Genomic DNA, 23,185 nt, shown 5'->3' on the forward strand with positions numbered 1-23,185 from the left:
TTTGTGCCTGAGTTTTGTCAGGAACACTTGTCACCCAGTCCTCCAGTACATGTTGTAGTGCTAGCTACCCCCTACATGGCAGCGACGGCAGTAGAAACCGACGTACAACTCCCCATTGAATACCACAGTTATAGTGATGTGTTCAGTGAAGTTAAGGCGGAAAGGTTACCCCCACATCGGGAGTACGATTGCCGAATCGATCTGGTGGAAGGGGCTACAATTCCAACTTGCAGAGTGTATGCCTTGTCGGTACCCGAAACTGCTCATCTAAAGGAGTACTTAGACCACTACCTTCGCTTGGGATTTATTAGGCCTTCTAGATCCCCGGCAGCCTCTCCCATCTTCTTTATTGCGAAGGCCAATGGGGATCTACGGGCGTGTGTGGATTATCGCGTCTTGAATAGAAACACCATACGCAACCGTTACCCTCTCCCCCTCATCTCGGTGTTGCTGGACCAGGTGAGGGAAGCAAAGATCTATACCCGTTTGGATTTGCGGGGGGCTTATCACCTGGTCAGGGTACGCGAGGGAGATGAGTGGAAGACGGCTTTCAAGACGCGATACGGCCTATATGAATACTTGGTGATGCCGTTTGGGCTTTGTAATGCCCCGGCGGCTTTCCAATTTTTCATTAACGATGTGCTAAAAGACTACGTGGACCGCTTCGTTGTTATGTACATAGATGACATACTGATCTATTCCCAGGATGAAACTTGTCATGTAGAGCATGTGAGCAGGGTGTTGGAGAGATTGAGAGAACATCGCTTGTTTGTCAAACTAAGCAAGTGCGAGTTTGGTGTGCATGAGGTGGAGTTCCTGGGGGTGAACCTCAGTCCTAAGGGGTTGCAGATGTCGGATCGGAAGGTTCGGGCTGTGCGGGAGTGGCCAGCCCCAAGAAACGTGCGTGAGGTGCAGAGTTTCTTGGGGTTTGCCAACTATTACCGCCGGTTCATTGTGCAGTTTTCTCACACAGCGGTCCCTATAACCAGGTTGTTGAGGAAAGGGGTACCGTTCGTATGGTCCAAAGAAGCAGATGAGGCTTTTATTGCCTTAAAAAGGGCGTTTACTACAGCGCCGGTATTGGCACATCCGATATTGGAACATCCCTTCGTGGTAGAAGCAGACGCTTCGGAGGAAGCGATAGGGGCTGTGTTGTCCCAGCGGGATGCACACACTGGCTATCTCCATCCTGTAGCATTCCTGTCTAAGAAGTTGACTTCGGCGGAGGTCAACTATACGATAGCCGAGAAAGAACTATTGGCGATCAAGCGGGCTTTTCAAGAATGGCGACACTATCTGTGGGGGGCTTGCCAGGCAGTAACGGTTTACACAGACCACAGAAACCTGCAGTATATGACCTCGGCTAGACATCTAACGCAACGACAGATGCGTTGGATGCTTTTCTTTGCTGAATACAATTTTGTGGTAACCTATAGACCTGGCATCGACAATCGGAAAGCAGACGCATTGTCCCGACAGGTGGTGCCCTGGGTGCAACCAGACATCACTCCTCAGGCCATCATTCCAGCCACGAAGGTGGTATGTGTGATCCGTGCGGAGAAGTTCCTGGACACGATTAGGAATTCTAGGTCTTTGGTGGCATGGGATCGATGGGCAGCGAGTAAACCAGGAAGAGTAGTGAGACAAGGGCTGCCTTTTCAGGGGGAGTGTTTGTACCTGCCCACAGTGGATATGCAGAAGAAGGCTTTCATTTGGTGTCATGCAACTCCCATGGCAGGTCACCCGGGAGTGACTAAGACAGTACACTTACTTCGAAGACACTTTTGGTGGGACTCATTGGCGAAAGACGCCAAACTGTGGGTGCTGGAGTGTGAGGAGTGCGCTAGGGCTAAGGGGGAAACTACCCGACCGAAAGGATTACTAATGCCCATGCCCACACCTGCGCAACCATGGCAGAACATAAGTCTAGATTTCATCACAGGGTTGCCCGTGGATAAGGGGTGTTCAGCTATCCTGGTGGTGGTAGACAATCTAACTAAGATGGGTCATTTCCTCCCATGTAAGAATCTTCCCACGGCCAGCCAGACAGCACAACTACTTGCTTCTCAGGTCATCCGATTACACGGTATTCCCCAGGTGATAGTGTCGGATAGGGGTCCGCAGTTTATTGCCCGTTTTTGGAAAAACTGGTGTAGGGCCCTGGGAATAGAGGCAGCACTTTCAACGAGCTTTCACCCGCAAACAGACGGGCAGACTGAAAGGCTGAATCAGACCCTGAAAAAATACCTGCGGTGCTATTCTAAAGAAGCTCACGAATCATGGGTGGACCTGTTATGGTTGGCCGAACTGGCCTATAACAACGCTTGGCATAGTTCCACTGGCATGTCACCTTTTAGAGCCAACTACGGGTATGACGCCAACACTTTGCCCGTCAACATCCCTTCAGAAATCCGCAACCAGCCTGCAGTGATGACTCACTTACGTACATTGAGGAAAGTGCATAAGGTAGTGCACGCTCATGTGGTAAAAGCCAAAGAGGTATACAAACAGTGGGAGGACAAGCACAGGAATCCCGGCCCTCAATTCCGAGTGGGAGATAAGGTGTGGTTGTCCACCAGGTACATTCGCTTTAAGCTGCGAAGCATATTCCATCCACGTTTTATTGGGCCGTATCCTGTCGTGAAACAGGTCAATCCAGTGGCGTACAAACTGCGATTGCCGTGTTCCCTCAGGATCCATCCAGTGTTTCATGTGCACCTACTGAAGAAAGCATTGACGTCTCAGAAGAAGCGTCCCCCACCGGTACTCGGTGACGGCGGTCTCGAGTATGAAGTGCGGTCCATACGCGATTCACAGCTGCGTAGGGGGGTGCTGTGGTATTTGGTCTCTTGGAAGGGGTATTCCGTGGAGGATGACTCCTGGGAGCCTTGGAACAATGTGCACGCTCCACGTGCCATCGCGTCTTTTCATCGGAGGTGTCCTTCCAAACCCGGCCCTAGGAGGCGCTAGGGAGGGGGACATACTGTCAGGTTTCAAGCCGTGCGCCTACCTAAAAACTACATTTCCCAGGTGCCCCGGGGTTTCAACTACCGTTCCCAGCAGCCTTTGCTGCGGGACCCGGATATAGGACGGCAAGACGGTGGTGAAGACGTTCGCGATTTTGGGAGCTTAACGGGAGCGGCTGCTCTCGTTCATTTCGGAGCCTACGAGGCGACTTCGTCCGAAGATCGAGGCCGACTTAAAGACAACAGAACAGGTATCGTTTTAAGCCCGTCGGCCGACGTTAGCGCTTGAAGCAAACAAGCGTCAGGAGCCGTTTAACTGTCAGGGGACCAGCCATAGAGGTCTGGCAGTGGACGGCAGCTCGTGTGAGCAGAGGAATTGTCCGAGGCCCTCAGGAGGCTTTTGATTGGCTGATACAAGTGGCGGAGTGTTAGGGGAAGGTGTTCCTCTGCATTGCCGTTACGAATACCGTGGGGATTACAGGTGCCAAAGCGGACGGCGGTAGCTGATCACTACGCCCTACCGTGTTTGGAGGTATCCAAGTTTTGGAGGGAGATTATTGAAATACGTCCGGAGTATATGATGTAATATAACCCGAGACAGTTCTTTTTTCGTTTGCTCATCAGGGGATTGGTGAACCCACAACAAGGGGTCTATGGTCCAAGCACATTATCCTGATTGTATCCATTTTGGGGTCCTGGTTTTCAGTTGGAAAGGGTATGTTAAGTAGAGCTCTACCGTATACTAGGGAGAAGGATAGCAATCTCCACGCTGACAACTAACGGGGTTCTTTGTGTTCTACAGGGAAAGGGAGGATCAGGAGTGAGTCCTTGAAATGCAGGCCTTGTGATGAGTACCTTCAGGTGAACCGTCATTTACTTTAGCGAGACTTTAATGAGCGTAGAAGGTGATTAAGATATTAACCTGTGTGTCTTGTCTTTTCAGCATCCTTTCCCTGATGACCCTTCCCTTTCCCTTCCTAAGGGTTTTTCCCCGGATAGGGGTTTTTTCCCTCGCCGTATCCTTCGAACACCCTGTGTCTTTACGTCCTCCAGGGTGTTCGGAAGGTCCGGAGGTGGAGCTTATTGATGCGTCTGGATCCCGCAGAACAAAAACCTGACACTGCCAGCATCTAGGTAAACCTGGCAAACCTATACACTTTTGGAAACTAGACACCCAGGAGGATCTAGGATAGGGTGACTTGACTGTCTCTCACCAGGTTCTATTACCCAGAATCCCTAGCAAACCTATTTATTTTTTAAAATATACACATTTTCCTGACATTTCTGTGGTGGAAAGTTCTGGAATTAGTGTGGATCCACAAAACAACCTCCCACCCCGCATTTCCTTAAGTCATCTGAGAAAAACTGGTACCTCACTTGTGTGGGTAGGCCTGGTGCCCGTGACAGGAAACAGCCCAAAACACAACGTGAACACACCACATTTTCACAGTGAAAACTGACCCTTTTTTATCATAGTGCCTAGCTGTAGATTTTGAACCCTAGGTCTGCCGGCACCTAGGGAAACCTAGCAAACCTATACATTTTTGAAAATAGACACATACGGGTAATCCAGGATGGGGTGACTTTACTGGTTCTCACCAGCTTCTATTACCCAGAATCCTTTGCAATCATAAAAATTTGCTAAACCAAACACTTTTTCCTCGCATTTCTGTGGTGGAAAGTTCTGGAATCTGTGTGGATCCACAAAATTCCCCCACCCCAAGTTCCCCAAAGTTATCTGAGAAAAATGGTACCTCACTTGTGTGGGTAGGCCTAGGGCCTGCGACAGGAAACAGCCCAAAACGCAATGTGGACACACCACATTTTCACGGTGAAAACACAAAGCCTTTTTTTTGCAAAGTGCCTAGCTCTAGATTTTAAACCCTAACTTTGCCAGCACCTAGGGAAACCTAGCAAACCTATACATTTTTGAAAATAGACACACAGGGCAATCCAGGACGGGATGACTTTACTGGATCTCACCAGGTTCTATTACCCAGAATCCTTTGCAAACATAATAACTTGCTAAAAAAACACATTTTCCTCGCATTTCTGTGGTGGAAAGTTCTGGAATCTTCGTGGATCCACAAAAGACCCCACCCCGCGTTCCCCAAAGTTTTCTGAGAAAAATGGCACCTCACTTGTGTGGGTAGGCCTGGTGCCCGTGACAGGAAACAGCCCAAAACGCAACGTGGACACACCACATTTTCACAGTGAAAACGGTCCCTTTTTTTTGCAAAGTGCCTTGCTGTAGATTTTGAAACATAACTTTTCCAGCACCTACGGAAACCTAGCAAACCTATACATTTTTGAAAACTAGACTCTCAGGGGAATCCAGGATGGGGTGACTTGACTGGTTTTTCCCAGGTTCTGTTAACCAGAATCCCTTGCAAACCTCAAAATGTGTCAAAAAACACATTTTACTCACATTACTGTAGTGGAAAGTTCTGGAATCTGCGTGGATCCACAAAATTCCACCCACCCCATATTTCCCAAAGGCTTCCAATAAAAATGGTACCTCACTTGTGTGGGTAGGCCTAGTGCCCGTGACAGGAAATGGCCCAAAACACATGGTGGACACAACACATTTTCACAGTGAAAACGGACCCTACTTTTCCAAGGTGCCTAGCTGTAGATTTTGTACCCTAGCCCTGCCGGCACATAGGGAACCCTAGCAAACCTTTACATTTTTTAAAACTAGACACCCAGGGGAATCGAGGATGGGGTGACTTGACTGGCTCTCACCAGGTTCTATTACCCAGAATCCCTTGCAAACCATAAAAACTGTAAAAAAAACAGATTTTCCACGCATTTCTGTGGTGGAAAGTTCTGGAGTCTACATGGATCCACAAAATTCTCCCCACCCCATGTTCCCCAAAGTCGTCTGAGAAAAATGGTACCTTTACGTGTGGGTAGGCCTAGTGCCCAGGACAGTAAACGGCCCAAAACGCAACATGGACACACCACAATTTCACAGTGAAAACTGACCCTTTGCAAGGTGCCTAGCTGTAGATTTTGAACCCTAGCTCTGCCAGCACCTAGGGAAGCCCAGCAAACCTATACATTTTTGAAAATAGACACATACGGGTAATCCAGGATGGGGTGACTTGACTGGCTCTCACCAGGTTCTATTACCCAGAATCCCTTGCCAACCAGAAAAACTGTAAAAAAAACAGATTTTCCACGCATTTCTGTGGTTGAAAGTTCTGGAGTCTACATGGATCCACAAAAATCTCCCCACCCCATGTTCCCCAAAGTCTTCTGAGAAAAATGGTACCTTTACGTGTGGGTAGGCCTAGTGCCCAGGACAGTAAATGGCCCAAAACGCAACATGGACACACCACAATTTCACAGTGAAAACTGACCCTTTTCAAGGTGCCTAGCTGTAGATTGTGTACCCTAGCTCTGCCAGCACCTAGGGAAGCCTAGCAAACCTATACATTTTTGAAAATAGACACCCAGGGGGATCCTGGATGGGGTGACTTGACTGGCTCTCACCAAGTTCTATTACCCAGAATCCCTTGCAAACCTAAAAATATGTAAAAATAAAAAAATGTTCCTCGCATTTCTGTGGTGGAAAGTTCTGGAATCTGCGTGGTTCCACAAAAGTCCCCCACCCCGCGTTCCCCAAAGTTTTCTGAGAAAAATGGTACCTCACTTGTGTGGGTAGGCCTGGTGCCCGTGACAGGAAACAGCCCAAAACGCAACGTGGACACACCACATTTACACAGTGAAAACGGTCCCTTTTTTTTGCAAAGTGCCTAGCTGTAGATTTTGAAACATAACTTTGCCAGCACCTAGGGAAACCTAGCAAACCTATACACTTTTGGAAACTAGATACCCAGGGGGATCCTGGATGGGGTGACTTGACTGGTTTTCACCAGGTTCTGTTACCCAGAATCCCTTGCAAACCTCAAAATGTGTCAAAAAACACATTTTACTCACATTACTGCAGTGGAAAGTTCTAGAATCTGTGTGGATCCACAAAATTCCACCCACCCCATATTTCCCAAAGCCATCCAAGAAAAATGGTACCTCACTTGTGAGGGTAGGCCTAGGCCTAGTGTCCAGTCAATGGCCCAAAACGCAACATGGACACACCACAATTTCACAGTGAAAACTGACCTTTTTTTGCAAGGTGACTAGCTGTAGATTTTGCACCCTAGCTCTGCCAGCACCTAGGAAACCTAGCAAACCTATACACTTTTGGAAACTAGACACCCAGGGGTATCCTGGATGGGGTGACTTGACTGGCTCTCACCAGGTTCTATTACCCAGAATCCCTTGCAAACCTAAAAATTTGTAAAAATAAACACATTTTCCTTACATTTCTGTGGTGGAAAGTTCTGGAATCTGTGTGGATCCACAAAATAACCCCCCACCCCGTGTTTCCCTAAGTCATCTGAGAAAAATGGTACCTCACTTGTGTGGGTAGGTCTGGTGCCCGTGACAGGAAACAGCCCAAAACGCAACGTGGACACACCACATTTTCACAGTGAAAACTGACCCTTTTTTGCAAAGTGCCTAGCTGTAGATTTTGAACCCTAGCTCTGCCGGCACCTAGGGAAACCTAGCAAACCTATACATTTTTGAAAATAGACACATACGGGTAATCCAGGATGGGGTGACTTTACTGGTTCTCACCAGCTTCTATTACCCAGAATCCTTTGCAATCATAAAAATTTGCTAAACCAAACACTTTTTCCTCGGATTTCTGTGGTGGAAAGTTCTGGAATCTGTGTGGATCCACAAAATTCCCCCACCCCAAGTTCCCCAAAGTTATCTGAGAAAAATGGTACCTCACTTGTGTGGGTAGGCCTAGGGCCTGCGACAGGAAACAGCCCAAAACGCAATGTGGACACACCACATTTTCACGGTGAAAACACAAAGCCTTTTTTTTGCAAAGTGCCTAGCTCTAGATTTTAAACCCTAACTTTGCCAGCACCTAGGGAAACCTAGCAAACCTATACATTTTTGAAAATAGACACACAGGGCAATCCAGGACGGGATGACTTTACTGGATCTCACCAGGTTCTATTACCCAGAATCCTTTGCAAACATAATAACTTGCTAAAAAAACACATTTTCCTCGCATTTCTGTGGTGGAAAGTTCTGGAATCTTCGTGGATCCACAAAAGACCCCACCCCGCGTTCCCCAAAGTTTTCTGAGAAAAATGGCACCTCACTTGTGTGGGTAGGCCTGGTGCCCGTGACAGGAAACAGCCCAAAACGCAACGTGGACACACCACATTTTCACAGTGAAAACGGTCCCTTTTTTTTGCAAAGTGCCTTGCTGTAGATTTTGAAACATAACTTTTCCAGCACCTACGGAAACCTAGCAAACCTATAAATTTTTGAAAACTAGACTCTCAGGGGAATCCAGGATGGGGTGACTTGACTGGTTTTTCCCAGGTTCTGTTAACCAGAATCCCTTGCAAACCTCAAAATGTGTCAAAAAACACATTTTACTCACATTACTGTAGTGGAAAGTTCTGGAATCTGCGTGGATCCACAAAATTCCACCCACCCCATATTTCCCAAAGGCTTCCAATAAAAATGGTACCTCACTTGTGTGGGTAGGCCTAGTGCCCGTGACAGGAAATGGCCCAAAACACATGGTGGACACAACACATTTTCACAATGAAAACGGACCCTACTTTTCCAAGGTGCCTAGCTGTAGATTTTGTACCCTAGCCCTGCCGGCACATAGGGAACCCTAGCAAACCTTTACATTTTTTAAAACTAGACACCCAGGGGAATCGAGGATGGGGTGACTTGACTGGCTCTCACCAGGTTCTATTACCCAGAATCCCTTGCAAACCAGAAAAACTGTAAAAAAAACAGATTTTCCACGCATTTCTGTGGTGGAAAGTTCTGGAGTCTACATGGATCCACAAAATTCTCCCCACCCCATGTTCCCCAAAGTCTTCTGAGAAAAATGGTACCTTTACGTGTGGGTAGGCCTAGTGCCCAGGACAGTAAACGGCCCAAAACGCAACATGGACACACCACAATTTCACAGTGAAAACTAACCCTTTGCAAGGTGCCTAGCTGTAGATTTTGAACCCTAGCTCTGCCAGCACCTAGGGAAGCCTAGCAAACCTATACATTTTTGAAAATAGACACCCAGGGGGATCCTGGATGGGGTGACTTGACTGGCTCTCACCAAGTTCTATTACCCAGAATCCCTTGCAAACCTAAAAATATGTAAAAATAAAAAAATGTTCCTCGCATTTCTGTGGTGGAAAGTTCTGGAATCTGCGTGGTTCCACAAAAGTCCCCCACCCCGCGTTCCCCAAAGTTTTCTGAGAAAAATGGTACCTCACTTGTGTGGGTAGGCCTGGTGCCCGTGACAGGAAACAGCCCAAAACGCAACGTGGACACACCACATTTACACAGTGAAAACGGTCCCTTTATTTTGCAAAGTGCCTAGCTGTAGATTTTGAAACATAACTTTGCCAGCACCTAGGGAAACCTAGCAAACCTATACACTTTTGGAAACTAGATACCCAGGGGGATCCTGGATGGGGTGACTTGACTGGTTTTCACCAGGTTCTGTTACCCAGAATCCCTTGCAAACCTCAAAATGTGTCAAAAAACACATTTTACTCACATTACTGCAGTGGAAAGTTCTAGAATCTGTGTGGATCCACAAAATTCCACCCACCCCATATTTCCCAAAGCCATCCAAGAAAAATGGTACCTCACTTGTGAGGGTAGGCCTAGGCCTAGTGTCCAGTCAATGGCCCAAAACGCAACATGGACACACCACAATTTCACAGTGAAAACTGACCTTTTTTTGCAAGGTGACTAGCTGTAGATTTTGCACCCTAGCTCTGCCAGCACCTAGGAAACCTAGCAAACCTATACACTTTTGGAAACTAGACACCCAGGGGGATCCTGGATGGGGTGACTTGACTGGCTCTCACCAGGTTCTATTACCCAGAATCCCTTGCAAACCTAAAAATTTGTAAAAATAAACACATTTTCCTTACATTTCTGTGGTGGAAAGTTCTGGAATCTGTGTGGATCCACAAAATAACCCCCCACCCCGTGTTTCCCTAAGTCATCTGAGAAAAATGGTACCTCACTTGTGTGGGTAGGTCTGGTGCCCGTGACAGGAAACAGCCCAAAACGCAACGTGGACACACCACATTTTCACAGTGAAAACTGACCCTTTTTTGCAAAGTGCCTAGCTGTAGATTTTGAACCCTAGCTCTGCCGGCACCTAGGGAAACCTAGCAAACCTATACATTTTTGAAAATAGACACATACGGGTAATCCAGGATGGGGTGACTTTACTGGTTCTCACCAGCTTCTATTACCCAGAATCCTTTGCAATCATAAAAATTTGCTAAACCAAACACTTTTTCCTCGCATTTCTGTGGTGGAAAGTTCTGGAATCTGTGTGGATCCACAAAATTCCCCCACCCCAAGTTCCCCAAAGTTATCTGAGAAAAATGGTACCTCACTTGTGTGGGTAGGCCTAGGGCCTGCGACAGGAAACAGTCCAAAACGCAATGTGGACACACCACATTTTCACGGTGAAAACACAAAGCCTTTTTTTTGCAAAGTGCCTAGCTCTAGATTTTAAACCCTAACTTTGCCAGCACCTAGGGAAACCTAGCAAACCTATACATTTTTGAAAATAGACACACAGGGCAATCCTGGACGGGATGACTTTACTGGATCTCACCAGGTTCTATTACCCAGAATCCTTTGCAAACATAATAACTTGCTAAAAAAACACATTTTCCTCGCATTTCTGTGGTGGAAAGTTCTGGAATCTTCGTGGATCCACAAAAGACCCCACCCCGCGTTCCCCAAAGTTTTCTGAGAAAAATGGCACCTCACTTGTGTGGGTAGGCCTGGTGCCCGTGACAGGAAACAGCCCAAAACGCAACGTGGACACACCACATTTTCACAGTGAAAACGGTCCCTTTTTTTTGCAAAGTGCCTTGCTGTAGATTTTGAAACATAACTTTTCCAGCACCTACGGAAACCTAGCAAACCTATACATTTTTGAAAACTAGACTCTCAGGGGAATCCAGGATGGGGTGACTTGACTGGTTTTTCCCAGGTTCTGTTAACCAGAATCCCTTGCAAACCTCAAAATGTGTCAAAAAACACATTTTACTCACATTACTGTAGTGGAAAGTTCTGGAATCTGCGTGGATCCACAAAATTCCACCCACCCCATACTTCCCAAAGGCTTCCAATAAAAATGGTACCTCACTTGTGTGGGTAGGCCTAGTGCCGTGACAGGAAATGGCCCAAAACACATGGTGGACACAACACATTTTCACAGTGAAAACGGACCCTACTTTTCCAAGGTGCCTAGCTGTAGATTTTGTACCCTAGCCCTGCCGGCACATAGGGAACCCTAGCAAACCTTTACATTTTTTAAAACTAGACACCCAGGGGAATCGAGGATGGGGTGACTTGACTGGCTCTCACCAGGTTCTATTACCCAGAATCCCTTGCAAACCAGAAAAACTGTAAAAAAAACAGATTTTCCACGCATTTCTGTGGTGGAAAGTTCTGGAGTCTACATGGATCCACAAAATTCTCCCCACCCCATGTTCCCCAAAGTCTTCTGAGAAAAATGGTACCTTTACGTGTGGGTAGGCCTAGTGCCCAGGACAGTAAACGGCCCAAAACGCAACATGGACACACCACAATTTCACAGTGAAAACTAACCCTTTGCAAGGTGCCTAGCTGTAGATTTTGAACCCTAGCTCTGCCAGCACCTAGGGAAGCCTAGCAAACCTATACATTTTTGAAAATAGACACCCAGGGGGATCCTGGATGGGGTGACTTGACTGGCTCTCACCAAGTTCTATTACCCAGAATCCCTTGCAAACCTAAAAATATGTAAAAATAAAAAAATGTTCCTCGCATTTCTGTGGTGGAAAGTTCTGGAATCTGCGTGGTTCCACAAAAGTCCCCCACCCCGCGTTCCCCAAAGTTTTCTGAGAAAAATGGTACCTCACTTGTGTGGGTAGGCCTGGTGCCCGTGACAGGAAACAGCCCAAAACGCAACGTGGACACACCACATTTACACAGTGAAAACGGTCCCTTTTTTTTGCAAAGTGCCTAGCTGTAGATTTTGAAACATAACTTTGCCAGCACCTAGGGAAACCTAGCAAACCTATACACTTTTGGAAACTAGATACCCAGGGGGATCCTGGATGGGGTGACTTGACTGGTTTTCACCAGGTTCTGTTACCCAGAATCCCTTGCAAACCTCAAAATGTGTCAAAAAACACATTTTACTCACATTACTGCAGTGGAAAGTTCTAGAATCTGTGTGGATCCACAAAATTCCACCCACCCCATATTTCCCAAAGCCATCCAAGAAAAATGGTACCTCACTTGTGAGGGTAGGCCTAGGCCTAGTGTCCAGTCAATGGCCCAAAACGCAACATGGACACACCACAATTTCACAGTGAAAACTGACCTTTTTTTGCAAGGTGACTAGCTGTAGATTTTGCACCCTAGCTCTGCCAGCACCTAGGAAACCTAGCAAACCTATACACTTTTGGAAACTAGACACCCAGGGGGATCCTGGATGGGGTGACTTGACTGGCTCTCACCAGGTTCTATTACCCAGAATCCCTTGCAAACCTAAAAATTTGTAAAAATAAACACATTTTCCTTACATTTCTGTGGTGGAAAGTTCTGGAATCTGTGTGGATCCACAAAATAACCCCCCACCCCGTGTTTCCCTAAGTCATCTGAGAAAAATGGTACCTCACTTGTGTGGGTAGGTCTGGTGCCCGTGACAGGAAACAGCCCAAAACGCAACGTGGACACACCACATTTTCACAGTGAAAACTGACCCTTTTTTGCAAAGTGCCTAGCTGTAGATTTTGAACCCTAGCTCTGCCGGCACCTAGGGAAACCTAGCAAACCTATACATTTTTGAAAATAGACACATACGGGTAATCCAGGATGGGGTGACTTTACTGGTTCTCACCAGCTTCTATTACCCAGAATCCTTTGCAATCATAAAAATTTGCTAAACCAAACACTTTTTCCTCGCATTTCTGTGGTGGAAAGTTCTGGAATCTGTGTGGATCCACAAAATTCCCCCACCCCAAGTTCCCCAAAGTTATCTGAGAAAAATGGTACCTCACTTGTGTGGGTAGGCCTAGGGCCTGCGACAGGAAACAGTCCAAAACGCAATGTGGACACACCACATTTTCACGGTGAAAACACAAAGCCTTTTTTTTGCAAAGTGCCTAGCTCTAGATTTTAAACCCTAACTTTGCCAGCACCTAGGGAAACCTAGCAAACCTATACATTTTTGAAAATAGACACACAGGGCAATCCAGGACGGGATGACTTTACTGGATCTCACCAGGTTCTATTACCCAGAATCCTTTGCAAACATAATAACTTGCTAAAAAAACACATTTTCCTCGCATTTCTGTGGTGGAAAGTTCTGGAATCTTCGTGGATCCACAAAAGACCCCACCCCGCGTTCCCCAAAGTTTTCTGAGAAAAATGGCACCTCACTTGTGTGGGTAGGCCTGGTGCCCGTGACAGGAAACAGCCCAAAACGCAACGTGGACATACCACATTTTCACAGTGAAAACGGTCCCTTTTTTTTGCAAAGTGCCTTGCTGTAGATTTTGAAACATAACTTTTCCAGCACCTACGGAAACCTAGCAAACCTATACATTTTTGAAAACTAGACTCTCAGGGGAATCCAGGATGGGGTGACTTGACTGGTTTTTCCCAGGTTCTGTTAACCAGAATCCCTTGCAAACCTCAAAATGTGTCAAAAAACACATTTTACTCACATTACTGTAGTGGAAAGTTCTGGAATCTGCGTGGATCCACAAAATTCCACCCACCCCATATTTCCCAAAGGCTTCCAATAAAAATGGTACCTCACTTGTGTGGGTAGGCCTAGTGCCCGTGACAGGAAATGGCCCAAAACACATGGTGGACACAACACATTTTCACAGTGAAAACGGACCCTACTTTTCCAAGGTGCCTAGCTGTAGATTTTGTACCCTAGCCCTGCCGGCACATAGGGAACCCTAGCAAACCTTTACATTTTTTAAAACTAGACACCCAGGGGAATCGAGGATGGGGTGACTTGACTGGCTCTCACCAGGTTCTATTACCCAGAATCCCTTGCAAACCAGAAAAACTGTAAAAAAAACAGATTTTCCACGCATTTCTGTGGTGGAAAGTTCTGGAGTCTACATGGATCCACAAAATTCTCCCCACCCCATGTTCCCCAAAGTCTTCTGAGAAAAATGGTACCTTTACGTGTGGGTAGGCCTAGTGCCCAGGACAGTAAACGGCCCAAAACGCAACATGGACACACCACAATTTCACAGTGAAAACTAACCCTTTGCAAGGTGCCTAGCTGTAGATTTTGAACCCTAGCTCTGCCAGCACCTAGGGAAGCCTAGCAAACCTATACATTTTTGAAAATAGACACCCAGGGGGATCCTGGATGGGGTGACTTGACTGGCTCTCACCAAGTTCTATTACCCAGAATCCCTTGCAAACCTAAAAATATGTAAAAATAAAAAAATGTTCCTCGCATTTCTGTGGTGGAAAGTTCTGGAATCTGCGTGGTTCCACAAAAGTCCCCCACCCCGCGTTCCCCAAAGTTTTCTGAGAAAAATGGTACCTCACTTGTGTGGGTAGGCCTGGTGCCCGTGACAGGAAACAGCCCAAAACGCAACGTGGACACACCACATTTACACAGTGAAAACGGTCCCTTTTTTTTGCAAAGTGCCTAGCTGTAGATTTTGAAACATAACTTTGCCAGCACCTAGGGAAACCTAGCAAACCTATACACTTTTGGAAACTAGATACCCAGGGGGATCCTGGATGGGGTGACTTGACTGGTTTTCACCAGGTTCTGTTACCCAGAATCCCTTGCAAACCTCAAAATGTGTCAAAAAACACATTTTACTCACATTACTGCAGTGGAAAGTTCTAGAATCTGTGTGGATCCACAAAATTCCACCCACCCCATATTTCCCAAAGCCATCCAAGAAAAATGGTACCTCACTTGTGAGGGTAGGCCTAGGCCTAGTGTCCAGTCAATGGCCCAAAACGCAACATGGACACACCACAATTTCACAGTGAAAACTGACCTTTTTTTGCAAGGTGACTAGCTGTAGATTTTACATCCTAGCTCTGCCAGCACCTAGGAAACCTAGCAAACCTATACACTTTTGGAAACTAGACACCCAGGGGGATCCTGGATGGGGTGACTTGACTGGCTCTCACCAGGTTCTATTACCCAGAATCCCTTGCAAACCTAAAAATTTGTAAAAATAAACACATTTTCCTTACATTTCTGTGGTGGAAAGTTCTGGAATCTGTGTGGATCCACAAAATAACCCCCCACCCCGTGTTTCCCTAAGTCATCTGAGAAAAATGGTACCTCACTTGTGTGGGTAGGTCTGGTGCCCGTGACAGGAAACAGCCCAAAACGCAACGTGGACACACCACATTTTCACAGTGAAAACTGACCCTTTTTTGCAAAGTGCCTAGCTGTAGATTTTGAACCCTAGCTCTGCCGGCACCTAGGGAAACCTAGCAAACCTATACTTTTTTTAAAACTAGACACCCAGGGGAATCGAGGATGGGGTGACTTGACTGTCTCTCACCAGGTTCTATTACCCAAAATCCCTTGCACACCTATATATTTGTCAAAAATCACTTTTTCCTCATTTTCTGTGGTGGAAAGTTCTTGAATCTGCATGGATCCACAAAACTCTAACCACCCCGCATTCCCAAAGTCTACCGAGAAAAATGGTACCTCACTTGTGTGGGTAGGCCTAGGGCCACCAACAGGAAATGGCCCAAAACGCAATGTGGACACACCACATTTTCACGGTGAAAACAGACCGTTATTTTTGCGAAGTGCCTAACTCTAGATTTTGAAGCGTAAGTTTGCCAGCACCTAGGGAATCCTGGCAAACCTATACATTTTTGAAAATAGACACCCAGGGGAATCCAGGATGGGGTGAATTACTGGTTCTCACCAGGTTCTATTACCCAGAATCCTTTGCAAACATAACAATTTGCTAAAAAAAAACACATTTTCATCGCATTTCTGTGGTGGAAAGTTCTGGAATCTGTGTGGATCCACAAAATTCCCCCACCCCTCGTTCCCCAAAGTTTTCTTAGAAAAATGGTACCTCACTTGTGTGGGTAGGTCTAGTGCCCGCAACAGTCAACGGCCCAAAACTCAACATGCACACACCACATTTTCACAGTGAAAAGGGACCTAGGAAACCTAGCAAACCTATATATTTTTGAGAACTAGACTCTCAGGGGAATCCAGGATGGGGTGACTTGACTGGCTCTCACCAGGTTCTGTTACCCAGAGTCCTTTGCAAACCTCAAAATGTGTCAAAAAACACATTTTACTCACGTTTCTGTAGTGGAAAGTTCTGGTATCTGCGTGGATCCACAATATTCCACCCACCCCGCATTTCCCAAAGCCTTCCAAGAAAAATGGTACCTCACTTCTGTGGGTAGGCCTAGTGCCCGCAACAGGAAATGGCCCAAAACAAATTGTGGACACAACACATTTTCAAGGTGAAAACGGACCCTTTTTTTCAAAGTGCCTAGCTGTAGATTTTGAACCCTAGCTCTGCTGGCATCAAGGGAAACCTAGCAAACCTTTACATTTTTGAAAACTAGACTCTCAAGGGAATCCATGATGGGGTGACTTGACAGGCTCTCACCAGGTTCTCTTACCCAGAATCCCTTGCAACCCTCAAAATGTGTCAAAAAAAGACATTTTACTCACATTTCTGTAGTGGAAAGTTCTGGAATGTGCGTGGATCCACAAAATTCCACCCACCCCATATTTCCCAAAGTGTTCCAAGAAAAATGGTACCTCACTTGTGTGGGTAGGCCTAGTGCCCGTGACAGGAAATGGCTCAAAACACATGGTGGACACAACACATTTTCACAGTGAAAACGGACCCTACTTTGCAAGGTGCCTAGCTGTAGATTTTGTACCCTAGCTCTGCCGGCACATAGGGAACCCTAGCAAACCTATACATTTTTTAAAACTAGACACCCAGGGGGATCCTGGATGGGGTGACTTGACTGGCTCTCACCAGGTTCTATTACCCAGAATCCCTTGCAAACCAGAAAAACTGTAAAAAAACAAATTTTCCACGAATTTCTGTGGTGGAAAGTTCTGGAGTCTACATGGATCCACAAAATTCTCCCCACCCCATGTTCCCGAAAGTCTTCTGAGAAAAATGGTACCTTTACGTGTGGGTAGGCCTAGTGCCCAGGACAGTAAACGGCCCAAAACGCAACATGGACACACCACAATTTCACAGTGAAAACTCACCCTTTGCACGGTGCCTAGCTGTAGATTTTGAACCCTAGCTCTGCCAGCACCTAGGGAAACCTAGCAAACCTATACACTTTTGGAAACTAGACACCCAGGGGGATCCTGGATGGGGTGATTTGACTGGCTCTCACCAGGTTCTATTACCCAGAATCCCTTGCAAACCTAACAATATGTAAAAATAAAAAAATGTTCCTCACATTTTTGTGGTGGAAAGTTCTGGAATCTGTGTGGATCCACAAAATATCCCCCTACCCCGCATTTCCCTAAGTCATCTGAGAAAAATTCAACCTCACTTGTGTGGGTAGGCCTAGGGCCTGCGACAGGAAATGGCCCAAAACGCAATGTGGACATACCACATTTTCACGGTGAAAACAGACCCTTCTTTTTGCGAAGTGCCTAGCTCTAGATTTTGAACCCTAACTTTGCCAGCACCTAGGGAAAATAAGCAAACCTATACATTTTTGAAAATAGACACCCAGGGCAATCCAGGATGGGGTGAATTACTGGTTCTCACCAGGTTCTATTACCCAGAATCCTTTGCAAACATAACAATTTGCTAAAAAAAAACACATTTTCCTCGCATTTCTGTGGTGGAAAGTTCTGGAATCTGCGTGGATCCACAAAGTTCCCCTACCCCGCGATCCCCAAAGTTTTCTGAGAAAAATGGTACCTCACTTGTGTGGGTAGGGCTAGTGCCCGCAACAGTCAACGGTCCAAAACTCAACATGCACACACCACATTTTCACAGTGAAAAGGGACCTTTTTTTGCAAAGTGCCTAGCTGAAGATTTTGAATTCTAGCTCTGCTGGCACCTAGGGAACCCTTGCAAACCTATACATTTTTTAAAACTAGACACCCAAGGGAATCGAGGATGGGGTGACTTGACTGGCTCTCACCAGGTTCTATTACCCAGAATCCGTTGCAAACCAGAAAATCTGTAAAAAACCCACATTTTCCATGCATTTCTGTGGTGGAAAGTTCTGGAATCTACATAGATCCACAAGATTCCCCCACCCGAGTTCCCCAAAGTTATCTGAGAAAAATGGTACCTCACTTGTGTGAGTAGGCATGGTGCCCGTGACAGGAAACAGTCCAAAACGCAACGTGGACACACCACATTTTAACAGTGAAAACGTACCCTTTTTTGCAAAGTGCCTAGCTGTAGATTTAGAACCCTAGCTCTGTCGGCACCTAGGGAAATCTAGCAAACCTAATCATTTTTGAAAAAAAGAAACCGAGAGGAATCCATGATCGGGTAACTTGACTGGCTCTCACAAGGTTCTGTTACCCAGAATCCCTTGCACAAGTAAATATTTGTCAAAAAAACACATTTTCCTCACATTTCTGTGGTGGAAAGTTCTGGAATCTGCATGGATCCACAAAACTCCACCCACCCCGCATTTCTCAAAGTCTACTTAGAAAAATGTTACCTCACATGTGTGGGTAGGCCTAGGGCCCACAACAGGAGACAGCACAAAACACAATGTGGACACACCACATTTTCACGGTGAAAACACAAACCCTTTTTTTTTGCAAAGTGCCTAGCTCTAGATTTTGAACCCTAACTTTGCCAGCACCTAGGGAATCCTGGCAAACCTATACATTTTTGAAAATAGACAGCCAGGGGAATCCAGGATGGGGTGAATTACTGGTTCTCACCAGGTTCTATTACCCAGAATCCTTTGCAAACATAACAATTTGCTAAAAAAATACAAATTTTCATCGCATTTCTGTGGTGGAAAGTTCTGGAATCTGCGTGGATCCACAAAATTCCCCCACCCCGCGTTCCCCAAAGCATTCCAAGAAAAATGGTACCTCACTTGTGTGGGTAGGTCTAGTGCCCGCGACAGGAAATGGCCCAAAACACATTGTGGACACAACACATTTTCACGCTGAAAACGGACCCTTTTTATCAAAGTGCCTAGCTGTAGATTTTGAACCCTAGCTCTGCTGGCACCAAGGGAAACCTAGCAAACCTTTACATTTTTGAAAACTAGACTCTCAGGGGAATCCATGATGGGGTGACTTGACTGGCTCTCACCAGGTTCTGTTACCAAGAATCCCTTGCAAACCTCAAAATGTGTCAAAAAAGACATTTTACTCACATTTCTGTAGTGGAAAGTTCTGGGATCTGTTTGGATCCACAAAATTCCACCCACCCCGCATTTCCCAAAGTCTTCCAAGAAAAATGGTACCTCACTTGTGTGGGTAGGCCTAGTGCCCGCGACAGGAAATGGCCCAAAACACATTGTGGACACAACACATTTTCACGGTGAAAACTGACCCTTTTTTTGCAAAGTGCCTAGCTGTAGATTTTGAACCCTAACTTTGCCAGCAGCTAGGGAAACCCAGCAAACCTATACATTTTTGAAAATAGACACACAGGGCAAGCCAGGATGGGGTGACTTTACTGGTTCTCACCAGGTTCCATTACCCAAAATCCTTTGCAAACATAAAAACTTGCAAAAAAATCACATTTTCTTCGCATTTCTGTGGTGGAAAGTTCTGGAATCTGCGTGGATCCACAAAAGTCCCCCACCCCGCGTTCCCCAAAGTTTTCTGAGAAAAATGGTACCTCACTTGTGTGGGTAGGCCTGGTGCCCGTGACAGGAAACAGCCCAAAACGCAACGTGGACACACCACATTTTCACAGTGAAAACGGTCCCTTTTTTTTGCAAAGTGCCTAGCTGTAGATTTTGAAACCTAGCTCTGCTGGCACCTAGGGAAACCAAGCAAACCTATACATGTCTGAAAACTAGACTCTCAGGGGAATCAAGGATGGGGTGACTTGACTGGCTCTCACCAGGTTCTGTTACCCAGAATCCCTTGCAAACCTCAAAATGTGTCAAAAAAACACATTTTACTCACATTTCTGTAGTGGAAAGTTCTGGAATCTGCGTGGATCCACATAATTCCACCCACCCCGCATTTCCCAAAGTGTTCCAAGAAAAATGGTACCTCACTTGTGTAAGTAGATCTAGTGCCCGCGACATGAAATGGCCCAAATCACATTGTGGACACAACACATTTTCACGCTGAAAACGGACCCCCCTTTTTTTGCAAAGTGCCTAGCTGTAGATTTTGAACCCTAGCTATGCTGGCACCTAGGGAAACCAAGCAAACCTATACATTTCTGAAAACTAGACTCTCAGGGGAATCCAGGATGGGGTGACTTGACTGGTTTTCACCAGGTTCTGTTACCCAGAATCCCTTGCAAACCTCAAAATGTGTCAAAAAACACATTTTACTCACATTACTGTAGTGGAAAGTTCTAGAATCTGCGTGGATCCACAAAATTCCACCCACCCCCTATTTCCCAAAGCCTTGCAAGAAAAATGGTACCTCACTTGTGTGGGTAGGCCTAGGCCTAGTGCCCAGGACAGTAAATGGCCCAAAACGCAACATGGACACACCACAATCTCACAGTGAAAACTGACCCTTTTTTGCAAGGTGCCTAGCTGTAGATTTTGTACCCTAGCTCTGCCAGCACCTAGGGAAACCTAGCAAACCTATACACTTTTGGAAACTCGACACCCAGTGGGATCCTGGATGGTGTGACTTGACTGGCTCTCACCAGGTTCTATTACCCAGAATCCCTTGCAAACCTAAAAATTTGTAAAAATAAAAAACTGTTCCTCACATTTTTGTGGTGGAAAGTTCTGGAATCTGTGTGGATCCACAAAATAGCCCCCCACCCCGCATTTCCCTACGTCATCTGAGAAAAATGGTACCTCACTTGTGTGGGTAGGCCTGGTGCCCGTGACATTAAACAGCCCAAAACGCAACGTGGACACACCACATTTTCACAGTGAAAACTGACCCTTTTTTGCAAAGTGCCTAGCTGTAGATTTTGAACCCTAGCTCTGCCGGCACCTAGGGAAACCTAGCAAACCTATACATTTTTTAAAACTAGACACCCAGGGGAATCGAGGATGGGGTGACTTGACTGTCTCTCACCAGGTTCTATTACCCAAAATCCCTTGCACACCTGTATATTTGTCAAAAATCACATTTTCCTCATTTTCTGTGGTGGAAAGTTCTGGAATCTGCACCCCCGCATTCCCAAAGTCTACCGAGAAAAATGGTACCTCACTTGTGTGGGTAGGCCTAGGACCCGCGACAGGAAATGGCTCAAAACGCAATGTGGACACACCACATTTTCACTGTGAAAACAGACCGTTTTTTTTGCGAAATGCCTAACTCTAGATTTTGAAGCGTAAGTTTGCCAGCACCTAGGGAATCCTGGCAAACCTATACATTTTTGAAAATAGACAGCCAGGGGAATCCAGGATGGGGTGAATTACTGGTTCTCACCAGGTTCTATTACCCAGAATCCTTTGCAAACATAACAATTTGCTAAAAAAAAACAAATTTTCATCGCATTTCTGTGGTGGAAAGTTCTGGAATCTGCGTGGATCCACAAAATTCCCCCACCCCGCGTTCCCCAAAGCATTCCAAGAAAAATGGTACCTCACTTGTGTGGGTAGGTCTAGTGCCCGCGACAGGAAATGGCCCAAAACACATTGTGGACACAACACATTTTCACGCTGAAAACGGACCCTTTTTATCAAAGTGCCTAGCTGTAGATTTTGAACCCTAGCTCTGCTGGCACCAATGGAAACCTAGCAAACCTTTACATTTTTGAAAACTAGACTCTCAGGGGAATCCATGATGGGGTGACTTGACTGGCTCTCACCAGGTTCTGTTACCAAGAATCCCTTGCAAACCTCAAAATGTGTCAAAAAAGACATTTTACTCACATTTCTGTAGTGGAAAGTTCTGGGATCTGCGTGGATCCACAAAATTCCACCCACCCCGCATTTCCCAAAGTCTTCCAAGAAAAATGGTACCTCACTTGTGTGGGTAGGCCTAGTGCCCGCGCCAGGAAATGGCCCAAAACACATTGTGGACACAACACATTTTCACGGTGAAAACCGACCCTTTTTTTGCAAAGTGCCTAGCTGTAGATTTTGAGCCCTAACTTTGCCAGCACCTAGGGAAACCCAGCAAACCTATAAATTTTTGAAAATAGACACACAGGGCAAGCCAGGACGGGGTGACTTTACTGGTTCTCACCAGGTTCTATTACCCAAAATCCTTTGCAAACATAAAAACTTGCAAATAAATCACATTTTCCTCGCATTTCTGTGGTGGAAAGTTCTGGAATCTGCGTGGATCCACAAAAGTCCCCCACCCCGCGTTCCCCAAAGTTTTCTGAGAAAAATGGTACCTCACTTGTGTGGGTAGGCCTGGTGCCCGTGACAGGAAACAGCCCAAAACGCAACATGGACACACCACATTTTCACAGTGAAAACGGTCCCTTTTTTTTGCAAAGTGCCTAGCTGTAGATTTTGAAACCTAGCTCTGCTGGCACCTAGGGAAACCAAGCAAACCTATACATGTCTGAAAACTAGACTCTCAGGGGAATCAAGGATGGGGTGACTTGACTGGCTCTCACCAGGTTCTGTTACCCAGAATCCCTTGCAAACCTCAAAATGTGTAAAAAAAAACACATTTTACTCACATTTCTGTAGTGGAAAGTTCTGGAATCTGCGTGGATCCACATAATTCCACCCACCCCGCATTTCCCAAAGTCTTCCAAGAAAAATGGTACCTCACTTGTGTAAGTAGATCTAGTGCCCGCGACATGAAATGGCCCAAATCACATTGTGGACACAACACATTTTCACGCTGAAAACGGACCCCCCTTTTTTTGCAAAGTGCCTAGCTGTAGATTTTTAACCCTAGCTCTGCTGGCACCTAGGGAAACCAAGCAAACCTATACATTTCTGAAAACTAGACTCTCAGGGGAATCCAGGATGGGGTGACTTGACTGGTTTTCACCAGGTTCTGTTACCCA

This window comes from Triturus cristatus, chromosome 11 (assembly GCF_964204655.1).
Source record: "Triturus cristatus chromosome 11, aTriCri1.1, whole genome shotgun sequence".
Classification (NCBI taxonomy): Eukaryota; Metazoa; Chordata; class Amphibia; order Caudata; family Salamandridae; genus Triturus; species Triturus cristatus.